Raw genomic sequence first — 25,912 nt, 5'->3', positions numbered from 1 at the left:
GTAAGAGCCTAGGCAACAGAATGCTTTGTGCCGAAAAAAAATCCTTTTGGAAAAACAGTTAAGAAGTGATAATTAGAGGGACTTAAGAGAAATTATTAGCAAGGCCTTGACTCTCACTGACCTATAACACCCTGGTAAAATATACACATTATGAAGCAATGTTTAGAGAAAAAAATGGAGTATTGAGGTCACTGTAAACCCCTATATCCTCAAAGAGGTCATTATCAGAGATGATCTCTAGATCAAAATGTGAAAAATGCACCATGCTCAAATTAGCATGCAAAATAAAACATCATTGCAAAGTAAATTATGTGATTATGCCATGAATAATTCATCAGTGCTGGCAATACAATTAGCTGCTTATAATATAATGATGTAACTATTACATTCATGTACAGTAAGCCTGACCCAAATTGTACTAATAGCAAGACCAAGTTCATAAGCAAAAGAAAGCCTCCACTGTCTCTAACCCAAAGGCACATGATGATTTTTGCTTGTGTGTATGTTGGGGGGAGGGGGGAATTGAGTAAGCATAGCACATTCATGGTTAAAACTGGTTACAGAAAATGGGATAATTTCATATATGAATGCTTTATAAGATCTTGAATAAAGTTACTGATACTAGCTGATGTGTTTGGAAAATACATTTTTTGGCCAACTTTAAGATTTTTATATAAAAAGTACTTACACAAAAACTTAAGTGTCTAGAAATCTTTTTTAAGTTTTATTTTGTGTATGTATCTTTAGCCTGCATGTATACCTGTTTATCATGTATGCATCTGGTGCCTATGGAGGTCAGAGAGGGTTTTGGATCCCCTGGCATTGGAGTTTAAGAATGAAGTTTAATTTTGTTTATTAATCTCTTTCTTTCTCTGTCTTTATGTGTGGGCGTGCCTGTGTGTGTGACACACATGTAAAACTGTGGGCACACACATGTGTTGAAGTCAAATGATTACTTTCAGGAGGTTTTTTTTTTTTTCCTTCCACATCAGTTTCTAGGGTTGAACTCCAGTTTTCAGACTTGCAGAGGAAGCACTTTTTATGTGCTGAGCCATCTCACTGGCCCAATAGCTTACTGTTCTGAATGAAAAGCATTTTAACTATAAAGAATCATCCCGCAGCCTTTCTGTAGAGCAAAATCATGAGGTTGAAGAGACGCAAGATGATCAATGTTTAGTCTGGATCGATAAAGAAATGGCATCTACAGTCAGCTTCAGTGGAAACTTTACTTTCTGGAGATTCTGTTCTCTGAGCCTACTTCAGTCATCTTCACGATGAAATTTGCTTCTCTCTTGGACTGCGATTCTGTTGGCTTAAGGCTGAGTTTGCCCATTACTAGTCACTCTATGGGGATTTCCTTACAACTTGATTTTCGTCTTTAAATGCTGCCAAGTCTCACCACAAAGGATTCACCAGGTCAGCACGGTTCCAGGTTACTGCTAGTAAATTTTGCTTTACTACCAATTAATGGACAGCAGTGACGTATGGCAAAGCAGTGTGCTCACTTCTAAAAGCCATGTTCTTGTCATGATTGTTGTCATGTCAGTGAACACCCAAAGGGGAGAAGGCAATATGTGTCTGAGCTTGAAGTGAGATTCTGCACCTTCAGCAGGATGTACTTTTCAGAGAAGTGCAGTTTTGAGTCTGTCGTCAGACTTCTTGCCTATGTTACCCAATGTATACATTAATGCACATTTGCTTCACAATTCATTCATACATATATGCTGTCTAGATGGCAGAATATGATCATATAAAATGTCTCACCCTATGATTTTCATATACAAAAGCCCTTTTTAACATAACAATCTTTCCACACACAAGCCCAAGTTAAAAGTGGGACTATCACTTGTGGAAACACATTAAAATCCTGCAAAACCTGTTTATTGAGAAACATTTAAAACAATGAATAAAATACCCACACACATGCAAACATGCCCACACTTACATTGCTGAGCTGGAGAATTGTTAAATTAAACCCAAGTGTGAATCCAGAATAAGGAGGGCTGGCAGAAATGCAAGTGCTTTCTAGAGCTAGCAGAAGAGGAGGTTTGATACTCACAGACTACATAGAATTTGAAAACATAAACTTCAGGCTTCCAAACATCTGCCCAACCTCATGATAAACTGGAGTCTTTCAAAAAGATTCTCAATGAAATGATTAGAAACAAAATTGAGCAACTTTATTACATCAAAGTTGGCATCCAAGGTTGGCATCAAAGAGAATGGACTTCTCCATGCTTGATGTAGGAGGAAAACAAAAGAAAAAGTAGTAAAGAAATACAGCAGGACACAGCTCAATATATCCAAATCACAGATCTTTCTTACACAATAGCAAAGGCCAACGAAAAAGGAAAATGACAACTTTTTTTATACAAAGCATTAGAAAGAACAAAATGTTTAGGAATTTAAGCAAGGAGACAACAAACATTAAGTCCCAAAAATGCCAATAAAAAAAAAAAACTGCATAAGATATAAATAATCAGAGAAACATATTTTGCTCCTGAATTAGAAGACAATATTGGTAAGATGACAATAATACCCAAAGTAATCTATGAATTCTATCAAAAGCTCGTGCTTGGATATTCACGGCAGCCTTATTCACAACAGTGACAAAGGATAAAGGTGAGGATGTAGCACCCTGTAGAGCCCTTGCCTCACATGTATAAAGGTTTGAGCTCCACTACCCCAGCTGGAAGCAGAAATCCGATTCCAAACAGCGTGTGCTATTCGACCTGATTTGCATGCCACATCCTGAATAGGTAACACTATAGATGTAGAAAGTGCTTTAGATTGGAGCTAGGGAGAGTGGATGGAGGGGCGAAACTGCTTGCCACAGTGTAACGGGTTCCTGTTTACAGCTGTGAAAGTGTCCTGGCAGCGTATTCAGATGGTGATGAGACTACCATATGACTGTATCACATAATGCCACTGAGTGTATTTTTAAGCAGTTAATTTCTTATTATAGGAAATTTGACTTGATTTGGAAAACACAAAGCAAACCACAAAACAAACCAGTAAAGCACTATTCGTACAAGGAGTTTGTGAACACATGCTGACCCTGACATGTGTCTGTACTCTGAGCTTAGCATGGCGGCTGACTGGCCATGCCAGCTGATAGCTGGTATTTTCTGGAGAAATGCTCTCTCATTCTATGATTCAGAAAAGCCTTCATGAAGTCTCATCAAGCTTAACCTCAGAATGACAAGAAAAGTATAAAATGCTACAGGAAATAATATCACCAAGTCTAATAAATAAATAATAATAATAAAGCACAAATCCCAAAAGGAAAAAAAAATCATACCCGCAAGGCCTATAGATGGTAGAATTACTGAATTTGGACTGTAATAAGAATGTGACAATACTTAGAGGGTTTTATTTTTTTAAAGAAAATCATCAAGTACGAGAGGAATGAATGTGGGACTGCAAAAATTAACTGGGCAGAATTTATTTTAAAAATTAAAAATATAAAAACAGTTGTTCTGAGGGTTCTATGTCAACTTGGCAGAAGTTAGTGGTTTGGAAAAAGGAAACCTCAGCTGAGAAAGTGCCACCACCAGACTGTCCTGTGGGAAAGCCAGTGGAACATTTTCTTTTCTTTTGAATGATTGGTGTGGGAGGGCCCCCCTCTGGGGGCGGTGTCACTCCTGGTCTTGGTAACTTAAGAAAGGAGGATGAGCGAGCTATGAGCAACAAGGCAGTAATACTTCACCATGACCTCAGAACGAATTTTTGCTTCCAGGTTTTTGGATTGAGTTCTGCCCTGACTTCTCTCAATGATGGGGTATGACCGGAAAGCTGTAAGCTGAACGAATCTCTTTCTTTCCTGAGTTGGTTTTGGTCATGATGTTTTATCATAGGAATAGAAATCTTAATGAAAGCAATACTTAAAACTGAAAAATGCAATTCTTGAAATGTAATAGTGAGTAGAAATTAGAGAGACAACAAACACAGCTGAAGCGACAACCCACAATTGAAAAATGGAGTTGAAGAAATGACTCATAATTCAATCTGAGTAAATAGTTTAGGAAACATTAAACTTACAGGGTCTGGCTTATGTCTGATTATTATTCTATAAGAAAATATAGATACTATGGAAGTGTTGGTACTGAAAGACATAATGTGTGGAAATTTTGTAGCCCTGATGACAGTCTAGAAGCAATCAATGCAAGAAGAACAGTGACTTCTATAAAGACCTCAGTGATGTAGAAACTATTTCACAGAAAACGTTAAGTGGGAAAGTAAACTCTAATATCTAGGTCTGTATGACCTAAAGCCTAGCTTATCTTCAGTCTCTCTGCTTATACTTCCAGAAAAAAAAAAGCCTTTACTATGCCATTTAGCTACCAGAATTCTCATTTCTTTTTCAGCTCTGAAGATTGGAAAGTCCAAAGTAAAGTTCTGACTGATTCAGTGTCTGATGTGAGGAATACACTAGCGTGCTGATGGCCGCCTTCTTCCTATGCAATGAGCTTGGGGTCAGGTCTCTAAGGAGAGACAGAGACAGAAGATGGAAGAGAGGGAAGATGGATCTTCCCTCTTCTTCTGAGACTCCAGTCCTACTGAATAAAGGCCTTACACTTTAACCTTAACCTTGATTTTGTGTTAAATTTTGTCCTTTTTTCCTGTTGTTAAAAAAATAAAATAAAAAGAATGCCAGCATCCAGGTAAGTATATCAAGGGAGACTTACTTTGGATCACAGATATTGAGATAGGAGGATATGTTGGTAGTCTTTCTACTGGCAGAATCCTATGGCATGCAAAGCAAGGACAGAAGAAAGCATATGTGTGCATGTGTACATGTCTGTCTTTCTGATATACACGATACTAGTCTTTCTTGATGATATTAGCTGTTCATAGTCCATTCCCAGATTCTGCCTCCAAGCACCATGACACCATTAAGTTTCTATCAACTCAGTATCTCAAAAGGATAAAACTCACAGCACGGATTTCAGAAACAACTGCTGTTACTCACACCATAGTAAACTCATCTCCAGGGGGCAGTCACGCTCAGTATAGGAGCTGAGGGCAAGACAGTGCAGTCTTTGTCACGAAGCAGGTTTGTGTACAGACCCTATAGCCGAGTTCATCTTATTCCTTAATTAAAGAGGAAGTTTGATGCCGGTATTTGTTTCTCTCCATGCCGAATTCTCACTCAGGGGCAGCACCCTTCCTGTTCTGTGCCTCAAAAGGACAGCCTCTGCAAGGGCTCTTCTGCCAGCAGGTTACTGATTGCGTTTGGCCCCTAGCAGAAGATAAATGGACTGCAGAGACGGTATTAATTTTCTGTTCCTCCCCCATGTTAGCTAGGCAACTTGTGTGGCTACTTTAAACCCCCAAAGCTTCAGCTGTATCTGGACACCCCTTTCTCCATCACACTTCTAAAAATGTTCTGGTAACATTGTTCTTTTCCTTGTCGCTTCAGATAAGAGATATCCATGCTGCTAGAGCCAGGGTAACTCTTGAAACTGTGCCCAGGCCTCCATCAAGAGTCTTGCCATTAACATTTCTTCATTTTAACCTTACAAAGAGTGAATTCCACTGCTTTGAGTCCCGGGGCTTGGCCAGCTTGCTTAAAGATCATTTTTAATTTAAATCTCAGTTGTGTGGACTTACATGCCAGTCCCCATTTATATTTAAGGGGAAAAAAGTTCATAGATATTCATCAAAACTAGAAGTGAAATGTGAGAAAGAGAAGGGGAAAATGCTAGAAGAATTAGTTATAAATCTGCATAAAGCCATTGTCCCTTACACCTTTAGAAAGCCTCTCAATTGTCAATGGATCTCATAGGAGAACCACACAGACAAATGCCCTTTGTCTTCTTATGAATAAGTTGAAAGTCATTACCCAAGATCTCTCCATCTCTTTAATGGAAAGGTTATGTGGAGATCATTCATTTTTTCCCTATGACTCACTTTTTCAATTTCCCTACTTTGGAATGAGAAGTAGCCATTTTCAGTACTTAAGTTTAAAATAGGTCATTTCCCTCCTGCTTTGTCGGAGAAGCCTGGCTTCCTTAAATTGGGTGACTGGGTTTATCAAGGAGTCCCTCTAAGCAGTTAACCAAGTTTCAAAATTGACCCTATCCTCGGGTTTGGGAATGTGTGGTGGTAACTGCTGAAATTGCTTCATAAATACAGAGAGAAATCATGAAGGTCCAAAGGCAGCAGGCCACAGTGAGCACTTGGGAAAACTTTCATTATAGAGGCGCAACTCCAGCCAGCTACAGGCAGTTTCGGGTTCAGGTGCTCTGATAGAATGGCCAAAAAGGAAGAGCAAAGGACAGAAGACAGTGGACGGGAACAAGAAAGGAAGTTTGCTACAATAGTCAGCCTTATTGCCAAGACAAATTAGAGCTCTTTCCCATACTTAAAGTAATTTTTAAGATTAAGAAAACGGCCTAAGGGAGAATGGATATAAAACTTCTGCTAAATTAAGTGAAAATAAATTTACATTATTCACATTATAAAGACAAGTAGATTGGTTACATCTTACAAACTTTCCAGTGCCAGCCCCTCCCTTTTCTTTTCACCACTTCTCTACATTCCTTCTTCTGACCCCTCAGTTCTTTTTTTTTCTTTTCTTAAATTTTTTTTATTATTAGTTACATTTTATTAACTCTGTATCCCAGCTGTATCCTGCTCCCTTATTCCCTCCCAATCCCATCCTCCCTCCCTCATCTCCTTCCTGCCCCTTTCCAAGTCCACTGATTGGGGAGGACCTCCTCCCCTTTCATCTGACCCTGGTTTATCAGGTATCTTCAGGACTGGCTTCAAAGTCCTCCTCTGTGGCCTAGTAGGGCTGCTCCTCCCCTGGGGGGGGGGTCAAAGAGCCTACCATTGAGTTCATGTCAGAGACAGTCCCTGTTCCTCTTACTAGGGTACCCACTTGGATACTGAGCTACCATGGGCTACATCTAAGCAAAGGTTCTAGGTTATATCCATACATGTTCCTGGAGTGGAGAAACATTCTCATAGAGGACCCCCTTGCCCTGATATATTTGGTCCTTGTGGAGCTCCTGTACTCTCCAGGTCATATTTACTCCCCCTTCCTTCTTATGATTTCCTGCATTCTGCCGAAGGTTTGATTGAGTCTTAGTGTCTGCATTGATACACTGTTAGGTAGAGTCTTTCAGTGGCCTTCTGCAGTAGGCTCCTGTTCTATTACTTGTTTTCTCCAACATCCAATGTCCATCCCATTTGTCTTTCTAAGTGAGGATTGATCATCTTACCCCAGGTCCTCTTTCTTGTTTATCTTCTTTAGGTATATAGATTTTAGTATCTTTATCCTATCTTATAAGTCTATATAAGTGAATATATACCATGTTTGTCTTTCTGCTTTTTATGTAGCCTAGAGTAGCTAACATTCAAACTTGCTATGTAATGAGGTAAGATCTCAGACTTTTGATCCATCTATCCTCACCTCAGAAGGAATGCAGTTATGCTTTACCAGGACTGCTTCATGGGATCCTGAGAAGAGAACTTGAGGTTCCATACATGCTAGGCAAGTGCTCTATCAAAGGAATAATTATATCCCTGCCCAATCCATGGCCATTTGTGTGCCCCTAAATCATAAGAGTGACCCCTGTTATGAAGCCAATGTAAGAGACTACCAGAGAGAGGAAACTGCTTTTCAATATAAGGTCTTTGAGACCTTGGAGCTTAAGGAGAGGAAGCTCAAAAGGAAGACAAATTTGATAGTCAGCATCACCACTGGGCTCCCATGGTACAGTAATCCAGTTCGGGGTTTTGTAGCTCAAACGCCTTAATGATGGGAGACATGACCTTGTGCTTTAGTATTCCCAGCATGTGGAGTGAATTTTGTTCTCAAAGAAGTAAAGAAGGAATGTGTATTGACTAATTTCAAAAGTATTCCCATGTTGGGTTTTATGTGTCTCTTCATTGACAAGACTTACCTTAGAAGAGATGGGCACAAGGAAACCAAGCCTCACCCTTCTCACATGCCAGCTCATGCCAACATCTGTCACAGTGTCAGTAAAGTTTGGCTTGAAGACTAGATGAGAACTGTTTTAGAAGGAAAAGGTAGAAGAGAAGAGGAGGAAGACAAGGAGCAAGAAGGAAGGAAAAAGGAAGACGTGGTATGTTTCATAGCTAGAATCCATCCTGAGAAAATATTTATAAACTGGTCCCACAAAACGCTGAGTATAACATCACTGAAGTCAAATGGACACTTCTCATACAGGGAAAGTCACAGCAGTTTTCTGTGGTACACAGGGCAAGCAGCCAGGTACACCTAAGAGTAAAGACTGGCCTTGCTATCACTCTTGGCCACAGAACGATGATACAGGAATGACAAAGGGAGATACTGGGGAATGTCAAGTCAAACAAATATAGCTCTTCTCTGGTGGCTTGGTTGACCTTGTTCTGAGGGAAGGCACATAGGCAGGAGGGACATGCAGGAGAGGTACGGTTTGTCATCTGAGGCTTCTATCTGCTCCAAAAGGAACTCTAAATCTCCTTTATGGAGGCATTGACATTTAGTTTGGCACATTTTCAGATACTTGGGGAAAAAAAAAAAACAAAAAACCATGACTTGACAAATAAAAAAAAAATCAAGTTAATATAAAGCAGGAGACCATTATTTCCATAATTCAGAAGACAATTTACATAGAAGCATGCAGACACATGTTTCCACATGCTAATATTTTTTTCTTTCTTTTTCTGTCACGGGTAGGTGAAGTAAGACAATTGTGACTTTTACAAATCCCAAATCAAGTAAAATTAATTTCTCCTTGCCACATCCTAAGTATTTCTTTCTTTTTTCCTTCCTTTCTTTCTTTCTGTGCTTATTTTTCAATCAAGTGTGGTTTTATTTAAAAGTCGACGAGTTGTCATGTCACATATCAAGCTTTATCTCTTGTGAAGATAAAGGAGGAGGTTTTTCAGAGAAGCAATAGAATTCATTCTAGGGTGGTTATAAATCTTAAATTTGGCACATGCTTATCTGATGAACTTCACTGTACATCGTCCAAGTTTCAATTAAATCCCTTCAGGAATAGGGCACAAATTTGTTGATTTGAAGGGAGGAGAGGGTATATTCTTTTACGTGACAAAACAACCCAGTGGCTTTCCCAAATTAAAAGGACTCCTTGGCTCACGCATGTATCATCTAAGATAGAGATGGCATTTATATTTGATATGCTTTCTGAATGTTTTATTGCTGTCCCATTGTTAAAGGAGTGCCTAATTCTGCCTCCCCACTTCCCCCCCAAACACAATTTGCTCTGCTCTTCTCCAGCTTGTACATCAGGTGACTTCAGTAATGCTGACATTTTAAGGTGGTATTTGAGCCTTCCACGTCTTTGAAGATCATTTTCTTCAGACTTCACTGTGCCACCTTCAGAGATAAAAGGCCCGTCTGTGAATGAGATCAGGAGGAGAAAGTTCAGTCTTGTAATGCCAGCAATGGGACGCCTTCCACACCGACTACCTCCCACATAACAGTTATTTGAGACAGACTTATTTTTTAAGCAAGAAAAAGAAGACTGGTGTCAGAAGTTCCCGCACCACATGACCAAATCATACAGGGTCTCTTGAACTCTGACGGGTTAAGAAAAGATAGTCTGCCTTTGTACCTTCCGCTTTCCTTATTAACTTTGACCTTAGCCATTTCTCAATCAGCTGCTTACACATCCATTTCATACAGGGAAGGTGAAGAAAATTCCAGAAGACAAGCAAGCAGCATAAAAATGACTTTTTACAGAAAGTTCAACAACCTCTGCAGAGATGGAATAAGGCATGCTCATGTAGCCGACTGCAATTATTTAATGTGCTTCCCAGTGTGTTAAGTAACTCTTCTAAGTGCAAAGGGCTGGTGTGGCTCTCTCTGCTGCCTCCTTTCCCATCGCAGGATTTATGATGTTCTCCTGACAAGCTCCATATGCCTGAGGCCCATTAGGTAGGAGTGAGGTTTCACCTCTTCTAAGTCCTGAAGTCATCCTGGGGTAAGCGCTATTACTTGACAGTGTCCCTGCAAAACAAACACAGACCGAGTCACTCGGAACAGAAGCTCTTTCTGTCAAAGCTTGCTCTTCCTACAAGAGTTTTCTTCCCAGAAAACTATTACTGTTAGCATTGTTGTTGTAATTAAAGTTTTGTTGACTTGACTGTGCCCTACGAAGTTAGTATCAAAATGATATGAAACAGTAAATATTGTTGCTTGCAGAACAGTATCAAACACCAACAAAAAAATCTCCAAATGTACGTGTCACACCCAGTCCAAACAATGTAGTTCTCTCCCACTGTTCAAACCACGAGTCCAATTCGGGCCTCAGTCCTTCCGTAGATTCTCGGGGAGAAGACCGACTGACTGGATCACATCAACTCTGGAGATCACCAGATGCCAGCACATACTAGACTGTGGGCCTGAACGGCACGGAATCCTCCATGCCCCGTAGTTCCCACAGCTAAATCTAGACTTTGTGGTAAGTACAGGCCCGCAAGTGCACCTGCTGAATTCCAAGTTTAGCTTCACCGGTAACTGGGGAAAGTGAATGATGTTGTCAGTGTACAAGTTAACTCACTGACAGTGTAACAATTACAATAATGACACCAGTAGTCTAAGGATTATTTAGTTCACAGAAAGCTACCTAGGAAAATATAAGCATTCATGTATACATAATTATGTATTGCTATCCTTTTACATTTTCATTTTTGTTCTGTGAATGTACACTCCTCTCTTCCTTAATGTCATATAGAATTGGCTCAGAGATGACATTAACATGGTCCACTTGGTTCAAAAAACATGGACCTGTCCATATTATAAACTGAGGCCACTTTGGGGGACCCTGAAGAATAAGCTATCCTGCTGGGAAACATGGTCTCCTGACTGGGAATAAGTAGATGTTGGTAGATGTGGCAGGCTCTGACATTGTCTGAAGATAGTTTCCACTGCTATGTCAAGTGTGTGAATAGACCCCCAGAAAACCAGAGCTGCTATGGGACTGTGCGTAAGTCACGTGTCTGAATGATTCCTTGTGCCCGAACGTCTTTCCTAAAGAGCTTGATGGCTGGATCACTGCTGCCACTAGGAGAAAGGTTATGAAGCACGGTTCCTGCTAGGGCTGACATTTAACAAGGAGTGATTGATTTGAAAGCAGGATTGATGGTTAGATTTATTCTACCAGTGTTTTGCTAAAAGTCTTTTAAAATGAGACTGCAAGTTTATCCATTCTTTCTCTTTCCTTTGACTAGGTTTTATTACTAGATCAAACTACTGAAAGCCAGGTCAAATACAATGCAAGATAATTCATGTCTTCCAACCCTGTAAAAGGAAGGCCGAGACTTCTGCCTATTTCCTAGCTGAAAGAGTAAAAATAGTTCTTAAAAGTATGGAAACACTGGTTACTGATGCCTACCTATCCTGAGGTCTCATTGCTAGTGAACGAGCTCAGATAAAATCTAAATTTGGTATTAGAAGGCCATTTCTATGTTGATCATTTGAGATAAATTGTCATAGTTTTGAGTCTTTAGAAACTACTGCACTTAACTTCCAAACTGTTGCTTTTTAAAAGGCTAATTTTGGGTTAGGTACATTCATGTTGCTGTCTTATAAAACAGCAAGCTGAAAAAAAAACCAAAAACATGGCAGCAGAGACATTTTTTTCTAGCTGATGTCAGCACAAAAGGGTGACTCAGTTGTTTCATCTTGCAACAGCTGCATGCTTTCATTGACATTTGGTGACCTTTCTTTGTGCACCCAGCCTAACCTCTTAGGTTATTTCCTGGCCTCCCTTCTGTGACCTATGACCAAAGCTGACCTTTAGCTGGAGAATGTGACATTTTGTTCTCCTCTAGCTGACATGTGATGCTCTCATTATTCAAAGGTATGTGAAAATAATGACCCTGGGTGACCTTTGAGTTTCCTTTCATTTATTGGTTGTTTTTGGTGCTTGTTCAGCATGTAGCGGCCTTGGTGAAAGGGGGTGAGGATGAAGTTGGAGAGAACAGCCAATGTCTGTTTTTAAAACTCACAATTCTATCTGCTTTCCTGCCAGTCCAGACACTTTGCTCTACAACAACACTAGCATTTCCTGTTTCTGGATTTGGGAACAACTTCGGCCTCCAAACAATAGCTCTTCTTGTGGAATGTAAGCACTTCAATCTACTGAACGAAGCTATTTGTTTATTTATCTTCTTCAACTAACGATACCCTACATCTCTGCAGAAAATTTCCATGCGTTAAAAACAATATACATAGAATGGTAATATATATGAAAATAGTTGAGGGACTTGTCATTTGTGTTCTATATGTATGATCCAGGTAGATTTTGAAAATGTTCTCTCTGTGTAAAAAACATTTTTGTTTTCATCATCTATGTTAATAAATTTGATTATGTTTATGGAATTAATGTCACATTAGTTTAAGAATGCATACATATTAATATGTAAATGTAGATGGCAGGTATAAAATATGAAAAAAATGAAATAAAACCTGAGCATTGATGAAATAATTGTCATAAATTACTTATGTATTTAAGAATCAAAGTAGAAGGTGTTCACTTCAAAGAATTAGATATTGAAAATAATATTCATCTCAAAGTATACCATTAAATAATTTATGATTTCTGATATTAAACTTTTCAACAAGGCAAAGTATATTTCCACTGCAGCAAAATAATAGGTCAAAAATTATTTTTATGAGCCATGTATCTGTTTGCTTATAATCAATTCTTCTCATATAACCATCTCAGGAATAGTTCCAACCAGTGGAGAAAATGGAAGACAATATTTGGTTTGCTTGACCAAAATAAAAACACTGTCATCTAGTCTCCGGTTTTGAAACTTTTCAAAGCAAGATGCCGAGGTACCAATGCAGTTGCCAGCATGCCTTTTAAGTACAGAATCAGCTATGAGGATTTCAGCAAAAACAGAGCCCTCTGGGTCCATGTTCAAAAAAAATTAATCATTTGAAGCCATCATGTCCTCGCTGATTTCACCTGCAGATGCTTGACAAAAAGAGTAATTTTGCTGTTACAGTGTTTTGTTATTTTCTAGTATAGTTAAAAAATAAAATACCACCTTGGATCCTGTTGATATTTTCTAATGTATGATTTAGTTAGCTGTTAAACCTTGCATTTAGGAAACAGCAGCATAGCAAGCAATATCCTCCAAAATATTTGCTAACACTACCATCCCCTTACAGTTCATAATGTCTGTTGATTAATTCCAAAAAGACTAGAACAGAGGCTGGTGCTTTAAGAAATATGTTGCTTCAAGTGTCCCAAAGATTTCTGAATCCTCCTCCCTGCTACCTGCCTGTAGGAGGAATGTGTTGGCTCCTGATTTGGAAAAGAAGGCTCTATGGGCTATGTGTTCAACAAACATTTAGATGCATGATGCTTTATCCAGAGAACTTTAGTCTTGATAAAACACACTGTGCCCCATACTACTATATAAATTATACGCTGCACAAAAGGTCTGATACAAAGGTTCGTTTAGAGGCAGAGTGGGAAATTGATAAAAACAGCAGAAAGCCTAGAAGAGAAAGGGGAGACGGTGGAGTACACTAGGAGAGAAAGGAGCAAGAGAAGAAGGAGGGGAGTAGAGAGAGAGAGAGAAATTTGGCAAGATATGGTGGCTCAAGTCTGCAACCTCAGGTCTTTGGAGGCTAAGGTTTTAAGGATTTAAGTTCAGGGCTGGCCTCTGCTATACAGGAGTGTACTGACTCAAAACAAAAGTTGTGGTTCAAACAAAAAATGAAATGCTTCAACTTAAATCTGTATGCTTTCAAAATTTTCATTGCTCTATCCAACAAATTCTGGTGTTCTATTCATATATAAGTTATTGGCTTATCTCTAAACTATATTTCACATGTCATCTTTTATGTCTAGTTGGTGTATAACCTTCACCAGACATCTAAACAAGCTTTATAAATCATTAAATATAGGTTCATTAACTCCTGTAGCATGATGGATACTGTCAAAGTTAGAGCCCTGGCAACTCAAGCAACAACACAAAGTCATGGCTTAAGGTATGCTTGCTTCAAACAAACTAAAGAACCAATGAAGTGTGAGATTCAGTCTACGTAATTAACATGACCAAGAATCACAACACCAAAAAAGAATGCATTATATGTTCAGAACATCTGTGGGCTTACTAGCCACATTCAGCCTAAGTGTTTGCTTCTTGATGTTTCTTTCCTCCGCTAAAATCCTGCTCTTTCGGAAACAAATCCAAACCCTCCAAACCCAAAACAAACCACTGAGACAGTGCTCAGCCTTAGGAGAAACCTGAACACCCTCTCTGAATTAAGTCTCTTGTGATTTACAGTTTGCAAATATGATCTTGTGGGATCTAAATGGCTATCCTGTTTCTCTTTGAAATAGACTTAATTCAATAAATCGCCAGGTTTTCTGGTGGATTAATGATGTTTTATGGGTTCTCCACTGAACTCAAGAGAATCATGCTGCACTAATTAACAAACAGAAGGACATGCCGAGTCTAGGTGTTCTCTGTTGTTGCTGCTGTTTGGCCTGCCTTCCTGATTGGATGGGAAGGTATCCAGCTTTTTGGTACTCAGATGTAAGGGTGTCCAGTAGGACACAATCCCCCAGGGTTTCCTGAGACATGGGAGCCTAGGAATCTCACAGCTCTGAGAGGAGGCCTCGTTATGGAGACATTGCAGCCCTGATGAGCTGAGGAGCCTACGAGCCTAAGCTCTGCTCCTTCTCCAACAGACGCAGCTCCCAGGGAGGGTTGCTCAGGCTCCTGGTGCCTCAGCTCATCAGGGTTGGGACTATAATGTCTCTGTTGAGGAGGCCTCCTCTCAGAGCTGTGAGGCTCCAGGACTCCCATGTCTCAGGATAGTTTTGGGACTCTGTCCTACCTCAGAGCTGGCATATCTTTCCAGTTCTCATAACACAGGACTCGGATTCACAGCCTCAGAGCTGTGGGTTTCCCTGACACCCTTCAATCTAAGTACCAGAAAGCTAGACACCTTCCCACCCTATCAGGGCGCAGGCCAACAGCAGCAACAACAATGATAAAATAACAACAGTGGAAGCTGCAAGGTGAAACACTTAATAAACAGATGGTCTAGCAGGAAAAGTAATGCAATTATCAGATTTGATGAAACAGAAAAAGAATTGATGGATTATTTTGATCATTAGAGTTTCTGAAGTGAAGAAGCCGCCTTGTGCTACTTCTAGGGCTTTACATAGTAATAACTACATAGCCTTTAAAGATGTCTTGAACTTTCTGTCTCAGGAATAATCTGCTTACATCTCCTCTATTCAGCTCTTATTTATTTTGGGAGCAACAGTAAGAGCCTGTTTTTGCTTTTCGCTCATTATCTTCTCTGTAAAGATTCCCACTTACCAGGAATTTCATCACAATTAAAGAAAAATGTTTTCACTTGTTTAAAAAGGTTTTCACTCATTATAAGGTATGGCTTTCTTTGTATGTCTTCCTTCGTAGACAAAGAACCGCTGTAAGATGACCTGTAACAGTTATACATGGAGAAGGGTAAGGCTCCCTCCCCAGACCCAACAAACCTCATGTGGAAGAGAACTAAGGTGTGTTTGCTGCTCTGTGGCACTGCCATTAACATCTGTACCTCTTTGGCCAAGTAGGATTTTTTTTTTTTTGCATGTGTTTGCTTAAGCAACAGTAATATGCATATAGAAAGAGGAGAGAAGAATCCTTTTCGTTTGGGCTGCTCCTAATTCCCGTGTCATCACTTACCTATGGCCTAATTTGAACATGATTTCCAGATCAGCATCAATTCAAATAGAAGTTGCACTAAAAGTTGGGAAACCAAAGCCTTCGTGGCTCAAAATGCAAGGGAAAATTATAGTTTGTTCATGGGTTGAGTACACATGGTTGGTTTCACTGCATATGATAAAATCTCTTCCCCATATGATTCTTTACTGAATCATCCTTTGTTTGTCACATTCATGGTGAGATCCCTTCCACCTCTTGTTAGTGTCACTGAAATTCTCAGCTGCTTCTTGAGGCACAGCCTAGAAATCATTAATATTTTTGCAATTAATATTATTCATCTAAATGTACATACTTCTTTTCTTTTTTTGAAGAAGCATTTACCCATTTTTTGGGGGGGGGATAGGTTAGAGTTTTTTGAGACAGGGTTTCTCTGTGTAGCCTTGGATATGCTGGACTTGCTTTGTAGACCAGGCTGGCCTTAAACTCACAGAGGTCCACCTGCCTCTGCTTCTCCCAGTACTGTGATTACAGGTGTGTGCCACCACTCTGGCCTTTACCCAAATTTTTAACATAGAAATACTTAAGAATGTTTTTAATTATATTCATTAATTCAAAGGTCAATTTTTTGCTTCAGAGCAAGGGAAGATGATTAATAAAGGAAGCTGGAGAGGATGCAGCAGATTAGATTTTTAGTCTGTCTGGTAAAAACAAGTTAAGGGTCTGTCATATTCACCACACTGTTCTAGTGGACTACTTCACTGTAAATAAATAAATAAATAAATAAATAAATAAATAAATAAATAGAGGAATATGTTTTAGATATCAGATTCTTTCCCTCTCAAGTTCAATTGACTTATTTTACTGATATAAGTGAACATAAATTCCTTGAGGTCAAGAAAGTATTTTGCAATATTATTTTTTAAATTCACAATAAAATCTTAGAATTTAGATGTCAAAAATCAATAAATTACTCTATAGGGCACACAATTTAATATCCATTGGTGAATGAAATTGAAACATTCTCCATATACATAAAATCTGCAAAGGAATTTATTTCAGCTGGACACTAGTTAATTTATAGCATTAAGGTCAAAAAGGCAGAAGAAGATAACAACCCAATTTAGGCAAAGGTGTAGCTCATGCATGCTGGAGAAAAATAAATGTCACATAGAAACCATATCTGGAATTCAGATCACATTCTGATGCACCCAAAAACATTAAGAGCGGTGGGGGTGTGCTATTGTACTACAATTAAACGTCCTTTCCTCTCATCCATCAGCCCTGGCTTGAAAGTTAATCATATGATTTACAGGGCTGTTAAAGGAGTAAAAGGGGAATCCGCCCTGACAGGGAAAAGAGGTAGGTAATATAACATTCCAAGAAAACCATGAATTTCAAAGTTAACTCTGGGATGGAGTAGGGGTAGGTTAAAGGAAAGTCATTCAAAAATCACAGATGTTTACATTTTCATGTGAGAGAGAGAGAGATCCTTCACTGGAGATTGTGTTTGAAGTCTCAGAAAAACCAGAAAGAATCCTTCCAGCAGCTGTAACCTGAAACCATAGGTTTACTAAGTTTGGAGCTGTTTGTCAGGGGTTTCCTGGGGACAGCTTGGGGGTGGACACAGCAGTGTTTGTGTCTGTTGTAGGTTAGTCCAGACACCAACAGATCTGTTTCCATTATGGAAAACTCAGGGATGGTGGCATCCACTCCCTCTGAGACACTAACTGTGGGAACACAAGGTAGCTGGAAAAGTCTCTTAAATGTAGACCAGAAAGAGAAGTCTGACTTGATGCATGATTCTTTTCCAAAGGAAAATAGAGGAGGAATGTAAATTAGACATTCTGAAGCAGCACACATGAGTTCTTTGCTGTCCTCAAAGGCCCTGGATATGTGCGCAGTGCTGATGGACCCAGGCTTAGAAAACCGTGATGGATTATAGTTGACTCCGTAAATATAATAAAGGACACAGAAAACTTACATGTGTCTACATTCCTGGGAATTTCGTCTTCTACAGTGGCTTCTGTGAGGATGATAACTGAGAAAACCATGCAAGCTATCTGGCAGACATTTGCCATCCTAGTAATATCTTCTCAAAAATGTTTACACTTCCTTTGGAGTTTTTATACTTTAATATTCGGTCCATTAGAGTTAAGGAGTAAGTAAATAACATGAAAAGAAAGAAACTTGGGAGACAGAGGTGACTGTGTTTACTGGAATGATGTTGTCACAGCCTTAGCGATTACTAAGTTATCTGTTCACGCAGCGGTGTTCCATATTCCAGCACTGTGGGTCTTAAGATAGTATGTATGATAGTGATAGATCATAAGATGCCACTGGGGACAAAAAAAAGGGGAAGAATCACTAGACCACACGATGTAAATACACATAGAAGAATTTTTTAATAATGCAGATGACACAGAATTAAATTAAGTGACTTTTAAGAACATTGATCACTTATCTGATAAACTATTCTAGTTATTTGGACCTGCTGTGCAAACAATTTTCTATATGTGCACTCCACGATAATAAAAATTGTTAAGAAAAATACGACTTTCTGCACCGCTATTCAGCATTAAATGACTTGGCTGAAAATACATTTTAAAAATAGAAACTCTTTAAATTATACGGGGTGTGTGCACATGTGTGTTGTGCCATGTGTTGACTCTAGAGCTGTACTTCCTAGCTAAGTGCTCTACCACGGTGACATATCCTTCAGCTTAAAAAAGAAAAGAGAAAAGGGGGGTTGCTGAGGTCGCCAGGCTTTGAACTCGACTTGCACTTAGTTAGGTCTTCAGCTTATTATCCTCTTACCTCTGCCTCTGAGATTACAGACCTGTAGCATGAGGCCTGCCTGGGCCGGATTCCTTAGAGAGCTTTGTGACATATATACAACAGCACAAATTACAAAATGTCCTTCCGTTTCCAAATGGCTAGAGAGGGTGCTTGATGGCTTGAACAACGGCACATACTCCTTGAGTACAGGACCCGGAATATATTTGAAAACATTGGAATGCTTCATGTGGTAAATGAGAAATGAGTGACAGGTGAATGTATTTTATTACAATGAAGAAAACTTCTCAATAAAAGCAAAAAGAGATCATATATCAAATTAAAAAAATACTATTTTCTCAAGGAAAGATTATGTAGAAAGTGTTTGCCTTGGATATGTCATTTGAAAGCCGTCTCTTTCAAAGGTGGAAGAGTGGCAGGTTAAGAAACTACAGCAGTTTGTTGTCCCAGTTAGACTCTTGACTTACCCTGCAGTAAGGACCAAATGAGAGGTTATTGGTGGTTAAAGAATGTCATGTAACATTCTTTAACAGTTTCATTGCTTACCATTAGCAAGGGCCAACTGTGAGTGCAAAAAGAAAAGAGTTTCAATCTCTTTTTCACCCAACCTCTCTTGAAACCCTTAAGAAGGAAACACTCCTCCCATGATCTCTTGAACCACCCTGCCCTCTGCATGCGTGTGTGTGGTGTTAGTAGCTCTTCTAATGAACCTCTTATAAAAATAACAACTCTCTCAGAGCTCCGCTTGAGCTCCATACCTGAAATGGTTCAGAATGCTCGAGAATCATAAATTTTTTTTTTAAATTGAAAGATAACATTAAAATTGAAGTGATCGTGAATTCAATGTCACATTGATTTGAGTTTTACAGACTGAAACAGCGTGAACACTCATTTTTGTTGTTGTACTAAGACCTGATCACAAGTCCTTGGCCTTGCCCACATTAGAGAAGCACTGCCCTTCTCTACACCCTCAGCCCTGCCTCTGACTTTAATGCATTATTTTTTAATGTTTTGATGCAAACTTTATGGAAGTTGCTAAGGCTGACCTTGAACTTGTGATTCTCTCGGGTCAGCCTCCCAAGTACTGGGCATGTGCCACCAATTCTAGTGGAGAAGTTGAGATGACTAAATTTTTAACCTGATTCTCTTTCTTTTGATGCAGACTTTCTGTTTTCCTTTTAAGGGAATCACCCTTTATCCTTACTTATTCCTATGTGTCTGATAAATTTAACAGATCCCCTTACTTGGTAACTGGAAGGAAAATTGCTCCTGTCAATCATTTTCTGGAGGGAAAGAGGTTTGTGTGAGCCCTATACAGAGGTCACTGTTTGACAAGGAAGGCTGTTCTAATGGTGATTTCTTGCCAGTCAGCCTGGACAACATGATGTTATTATTAAAGGATGCATAAAGCCCACCCTGGCCTGTGAGCTCTTCCTCCTCCCCATCCTGCCGCTTACCCACCGAAGGCAGCAAGGGGAAGGGAGTTGAAGTTGTGATGTTCTCTATCAGTAAAATCTCTGAATCATCACAAATATATCTGCATGGCTTATTCTCAACAGGCCAATCTCCCAAGTTTAAACCTGTTTTTAAGGGTAGGTGAACTCCAAAAGACGCCTGCGATGTTTATCGGGAGCCAAGATAAACACCTTGTGCTGTGTAAATGTTTGCACTAGTATAAGATTCTCACTAGTGTTCCAAGCAGCCCTGGGCCCCCAGCTGGCGTGAGTACCGGAGTGGGAAGCATGACTGAGCTATCTTTCTCAGGTCACTGAACTACGTAATTACTGAAGGATCAACATTCGTGCCAACAGTCATGACCTCTCTCGGGGTTCCATGGCCATGTGCTGCTTTACTGCCATTTCTCTTTGCCACCTGCTCTGCACATAACCAGCTGCTTTTGTTCGTGGGGGGAGGGTGTACACACAGGCATACATGTGTATAGAGTGTTCCCTTTGTCATAGCATCTTTTTGTTCCAAAAGTTGATATGCCAAAAACAGAAATTATCTTAAACCTACAAGTACCTCCGAAGTTCAATCTAAAAAGATGTTGACAGCCCTGGAAAATACAGCATTTAATAAGAATCCTATGGATAGCACGTCTTTAGTAAACTGAGTCTAACAAGAATGACAAAGCATTGCTGCGCAGTTGTTCAAATTAGTTTCTTTGCCCGCAAGACCCCAGTTGGATACTTTCACAGTGAAGGTCCCAGCGGCAGGGGTATATTTGTAGGCACTTGGGATCTTAGCCTTATGGGATGGTGTTGCCCCAAATAAACTCTACAGATTTACCTGCATGATAGTTCATGGCTTCACTGACACTGGATAGAAACTCAGGCATATTGGTTCTTTAATATTTTAAGCATCTAAAGGGATCTCTAAAATAAATGCCTGTCAGCTACTAAATGATAGCACCCTCTTCACTCAGTGCACCTTTCTTCAAGTTTCACAGCCACTGTGGGAAACTCGCAAGCTGGATTCATTATCCCCACCTGAGTGATGAAGAACTACAATTTAAAGAGTTGTGGAACTCTGGCTTTTGTTTCTCCCACACTAGTAAGCCATTACTTCTCACACTCCACACATGCGGAGCAGTGAGCTCACTCCAGCAGCACAGGGAGCAGATGCTGTTTAAAGGTGAAGCCCACACAGTGCCACAGGGCATGGGTACCATTCTGCACGTAGAAAAGAAACACTCAGTTTGTGCTCACAAAGTCCCTTTAATTCCCAACATAATTGAACAAGATGAAAGAGCAGGGAAGAGCACATCGGTTGGACGTTCTGCCTTGGTATCCTTCATCCTGTGGTTTTTGGTCTTCTAGATTGTAAAACACAGGACATGTGATTACTGCATCATAACTTGGTTCTGTGTAGATGATTTTTTTTTAATTTAATACAGGTTTATTTTTTCAAATGCACAGCTGATTGAACCTGCTCATGCATCTTCACCAGCAGCTGAGGTATCTCCACCCTTTGTGTTTCTGGTGCAAATTACTTGGGCTCTGTGCTTTGAAACCAGTTTGGTATATCCTTTACGAAGTAGCTGCTGAAGGGCTGCTCTGGCCAAGGAACTGCAAATCTTCAGCTGGAGAAACAAGCTTATACTTGGGAACTTCCTTACATAGTTTGTCCTAATTGGCTTTGTCAAACAGGACTAGATTGCTGAGCTTATCCCAAACTTTACTTTTGAACCACTTCTTTTTTTTTTTTTTTTGGTCTTACCACCAGATTTATTTACTGGGTTTTTGTCTGTTTTGGCTGACTTTCCAGCATCCCTCTTCTTCTTCATCTTCCTCTTTGTCTTCCTCTTTGTCTTCTTCTTCATCTTCTCTGCTTCTTCTTCCTCCTCCTCCTCTTCTTCTCCTTGCCATCATTGAACAGTATGGCAAAGCTCAGAGAGTGGCTACATCTCTACAGCCTCATAGAGATGTTAGAAAAAAAAGTGTCTAGATGATTTTTTTTAATTATTGGTACTTTATGAATTTCACATGAGATATACCAATCCCCTTCATCTCTCTCACCCCTCCTACCTGCTCGCTACCTTTGCAACCACTAAAAAAAAAAAAAAAAATCATTGTGGAAGCTGTAATGTGTCCCACAGTATACTCTTTTATTCATACTTCTTTGCTTGTAAAATGTTAGTCTATCGATACTGGGACTACTCTAGAATATCCTATTGTTGCCCAATGTCATGGATATCCTGTAGTTTCAGATCTGTAGGACCAGCTCCTTCATGGACTCTAGCAATTCATCGATGAAGTAGATGTTGAGGTGGCCCAAGTCAAAGCCCTGGATATGGGCCTAAGAAGTTTCTGAGCCGATCAGCCCGCTGGCTCTCCTGCTCTCACACCCTCTGGCCAGCTCACCAGCAACCCTGAAAACACGGCAATCTCTTCCATCTACGCCACCACCCATCAGACAAGAGGCAGGTCCAGCTCTCCTGCATGCATGCCCTTGGGGCTAGCTCACCTGCAATCCCCATATCCAGGGCCGGCTCTCCTATGTGCTGTCCAGGGAAGGTGCCGGGCTCTCCAGAGTACTGCAGCTGGCTAGTGGCAGGGTCAGCTCTCCTGCTCTCATGCCCCCAGGGCCAGCTCTCCCATGATGCCCAGGTGAGGGACGGGGCTGGCTCTGCACAGCCCTCAGACATCAATGTTCCAGTGCAGCAGCCCAGACCAAGGAGGGATGACTGCCTGGCCCTTGGTGGTACCAGACCCCTGTTGCTATGGACCTACTGCTGCAGGTCCATGGACCCAGATGTGGCCTCCGGGGGCAGCACAGGCTGGAACCCCACTATGGTCCCATGTGGCATCCCTGGCTACTCACATCGAGATGTTCCTCACTAACCTTGAGTCTCCAGTTCTGCTTCTCTTCCGTGTGCCCGTATCTTCTGTTTTTCTTTCTCTTCCATGTCTCCACCCCTTACGTGCTCTTCTTAGTGACACCCAGGGTCTCTGAGTGTCTGGTGTTGTCTCTGGAGTGGTCTCAGAAGTACTACGCCCCCTCCTGCGTTAAAGCTCCAGGAAGGCATCATCTTTGCAAGGTCTGTCTCCACCTCCTAGGCCTGCACAGCGCTGAACTGGTGGTCTTCTCAAGCTAGCTCCCTGTCAGGGCACAGGCATAGTGGGGTCTGATGTCCTTCTTGTACTCCTCTCCAAGAGTCCTCTGCCTCCAGCTCACTCCCTCTGTGGGCAAATGTTAGGCTACTAATCACTCGATAGTCACAGGTCAGTCAGCACACTGAGTGTAGATGTAGGCTCTCTCCTCCCTGCCACATACTGACACACTTGTACACAGCAGCCATTCCTGCAAGGCCTCTAGGGGCGGGTGTGTAGATAATTTCTTAAGACAGTCTTTGCACAAAATATGTTAGGGTTCAGGAACTGAAGGCTTGGTCCCAAGCTGCCACAGTTGCTTTCAGCAGTAGCTGAAGGAGTCCTTATCCCTGACCCAACTCTGACCTACCTCTGTCTCCCTTTCTTTGCTTCCTGTTTGCCCTGAAATGAATGGCTTCTGGTAGTGCTCTGTAACCATGGGTTTTCCTCCTGCATCCCAGCTCCCAAATTAACAACTCTGAGTCTTATTATTTATGAATAAGGGCCTAGGCCATAAGCTCTGGCTCATAACTTGTTTTTGCCTGTTTATTCTATTTTATGTGGCCACATGGATACTACCCTCTCTTAAGTTTCATGCATCCATGTTCCCCAGAGTCTAGGATGAATCTTCTGCTTCTCTCTATCCCAGAGTTCACCTCTCTCTCTTCGCCGGAACTCTCACCTCCTATTTTCTCCATCAGCTAATAGGTCATCAGCTTTTTATTGGCAGGCGATACTTCCAATACAAGTACACAAGAGATTCTCTCTACCGTGCTCCCTCACCATGAAGCCTCTGTGAACTCAAAGGCTGTGGACTGCATTCTCTGAAGTGATCAACCAAAATAAACACTTTAATTTGTCTGCATAAGGTATTTTTGTCACAGAAAGGAAAGTCTGTAATGTGAAGAGTTATACTCAGAGATATTCGCATCACAATTAGTTTGACATCAATTAGTGTGTAGTAAAAGGAGACCACTCTCTTGAAGTGGCAAGAAATGTAGGGTGTTACTTAGATGTGTTAGCTGAATTCATCTGCATGGAAAAAACACTGCTCCTGGGGAGGGTGGTAGGCAGAGAGCCCACAGTAAAACGTCCCTCAAAGTTGGATAAACTGCAGAGCGTTGCCTCTCTCAACAGCTGTGGCTAGGTCTGCAGGGCACCTGTGTCCTGATGAGCAAAAGGTACAAAAGAGCAAAAGCCTCATTGACAGGTTAGCTACTGCTTACAGCTCTCTTCCTCCTCAGTGGCTCAGGCTTTGACTGGCTTGTATAACTGCGGGTCATCTTCTTCCTTACCTATCAGTGACAGAAGGCTGCCCACTGTGACAAGAGAGAACTGAGGAGAGGGGATACTCTGGAGAGATATAAGGTGCCCAAGGGTCTGTTCTCCAAAGCCTTATTTGATGAATACAGATGAATAGAGAACACATGTAAAAGGCGTCAGCCAGAAACAACGAGATCAGGAAAACGGTAGCACATAGATGTGTTTGGAGGAAAGAACCTGAAGGTGGAGTTCTCAAGAGATGATAGTGTTGTAATGGCTTAGATTATTTCCTGAAGGCCATCAGGAAGCAGTATGCTCCAAATAGACTCTGGTTTACTTCCTGACATTCCAAGTTTCTATTTGGTGCTCTCTGGAGAAAAGGGACGTCCTTAATTCTATGACTGATGTAATACATTTGCAGCCACAAGTTTGCAAACTTAACTGTTGAATTACTTCCAGATTTAATTTTTTCTTTCTGTTTTTTTTTTGTTGTTGTTGTTGTTCTTTTGTTTTGTTTATTTGTTTCAGACAGAGCCTATTGTAGCTCAAGCTAGCCTTCAACTTGTTATGTACCTGATACTGTCTTTGGACAGTTGATCCTCTTGTTTCTAATTCTCAAAAGCCAAGATGACGGACACATGCTAATATACTTCCCTAAGATTTTACATAGTGAAATCTTAATGAACCCATGATTTGGTTTTATGTCATTGTACAAGCATCTATCATATGAAAAAATATTAGTTTTCCAAGGATGAAAGATGGATGACCTTTAACATCTAGCTCATTTTCCTTTTAAAAATTCTATCTAGGACCCCAATGATATAGAACAATGTTGCTCAGGGTTAGGGTAGGGCTTCTCACCTAAATTAACCAAATCTATAACCCTCCCACAGACATCCAGAGATTTTTGTCCCCCCCTGGTGATGATAAATTTCATTGATTTGACAATCAATCACACTGCCTTTTCATGTCTAAGAGCCATAGAACTTAGAATGACAACACAGAAGGACACTAGACATTACTGGGTATATTTTTGATAATTGCAAAAAAGGGTCAGACCTTTCTTATAACTGTGGTATCCGACATCTCAAGAGATACAAAAAGACATCTTAAAGAATTCAGGATGGAATGCTTTCCCTAGAGAGCACTGACAAGCATAGCACAGAACTTACTATTGGGCCAATTGTTACTCTGTATGCAAAGACCCACTTTGAGTGATGATGCTAGTATCATCCCAAAATGGTACTTTTGAGTTCACTTTAGGTCTTGATAAACTGATTCTTACTGAAGTGGATTAAAATGTCAAGGTAAGTATTCAGCATTTTCATGCAACATTTTCCACCTAGAGGCAGCTTGAAGCGATATTTACATGAAGAACAGGAGATGAAGAACTATGTGCTCAGAATAGCCTGTTGAAAAAGATTGGTCAATGAGACATAACCTCAATTTGAAAAACACTTTGTCACCTTTCAAGCTCCAAAACTGGGCCAACATATGCAATCACTGGGACCCCTAAACTGCAGTTTCCACTTCTATATATAGGGGAAAATGAGTAGCACCTTCAGGATCCTTCATTTCTTATG

General features: G+C 40.5%; 1 non-coding gene and 1 pseudogene across 1 annotated transcript; both read right to left on the bottom strand.

The window, feature by feature from the left end:
* Positions 1-21,406: 21,406 nt before the first annotated feature.
* On the bottom strand, positions 21,407-21,760 carry LOC129684629 (40S ribosomal protein S25-like; annotated as a pseudogene).
* Positions 21,761-23,165: 1,405 nt separating this feature from the next.
* On the bottom strand, positions 23,166-23,299 carry LOC129684645 (small nucleolar RNA SNORA17). Its single transcript, XR_008721375.1, has one exon. It is a non-coding gene; the product is annotated as a small nucleolar RNA SNORA17 (small nucleolar RNA).
* Between the last annotated feature and the right edge of the window lie 2,613 nt (positions 23,300-25,912).

Source organism: Psammomys obesus, unplaced genomic scaffold (assembly GCF_907164565.1).
Source record: "Psammomys obesus unplaced genomic scaffold, mPsaObe1.curated_primary_1811, whole genome shotgun sequence".
Taxonomy (NCBI): domain Eukaryota; kingdom Metazoa; phylum Chordata; class Mammalia; order Rodentia; family Muridae; genus Psammomys; species Psammomys obesus.
The sequence above is the reverse complement of the archived record's forward strand: the minus strand, read 5'-3'. Positions and strand labels throughout refer to the sequence as shown.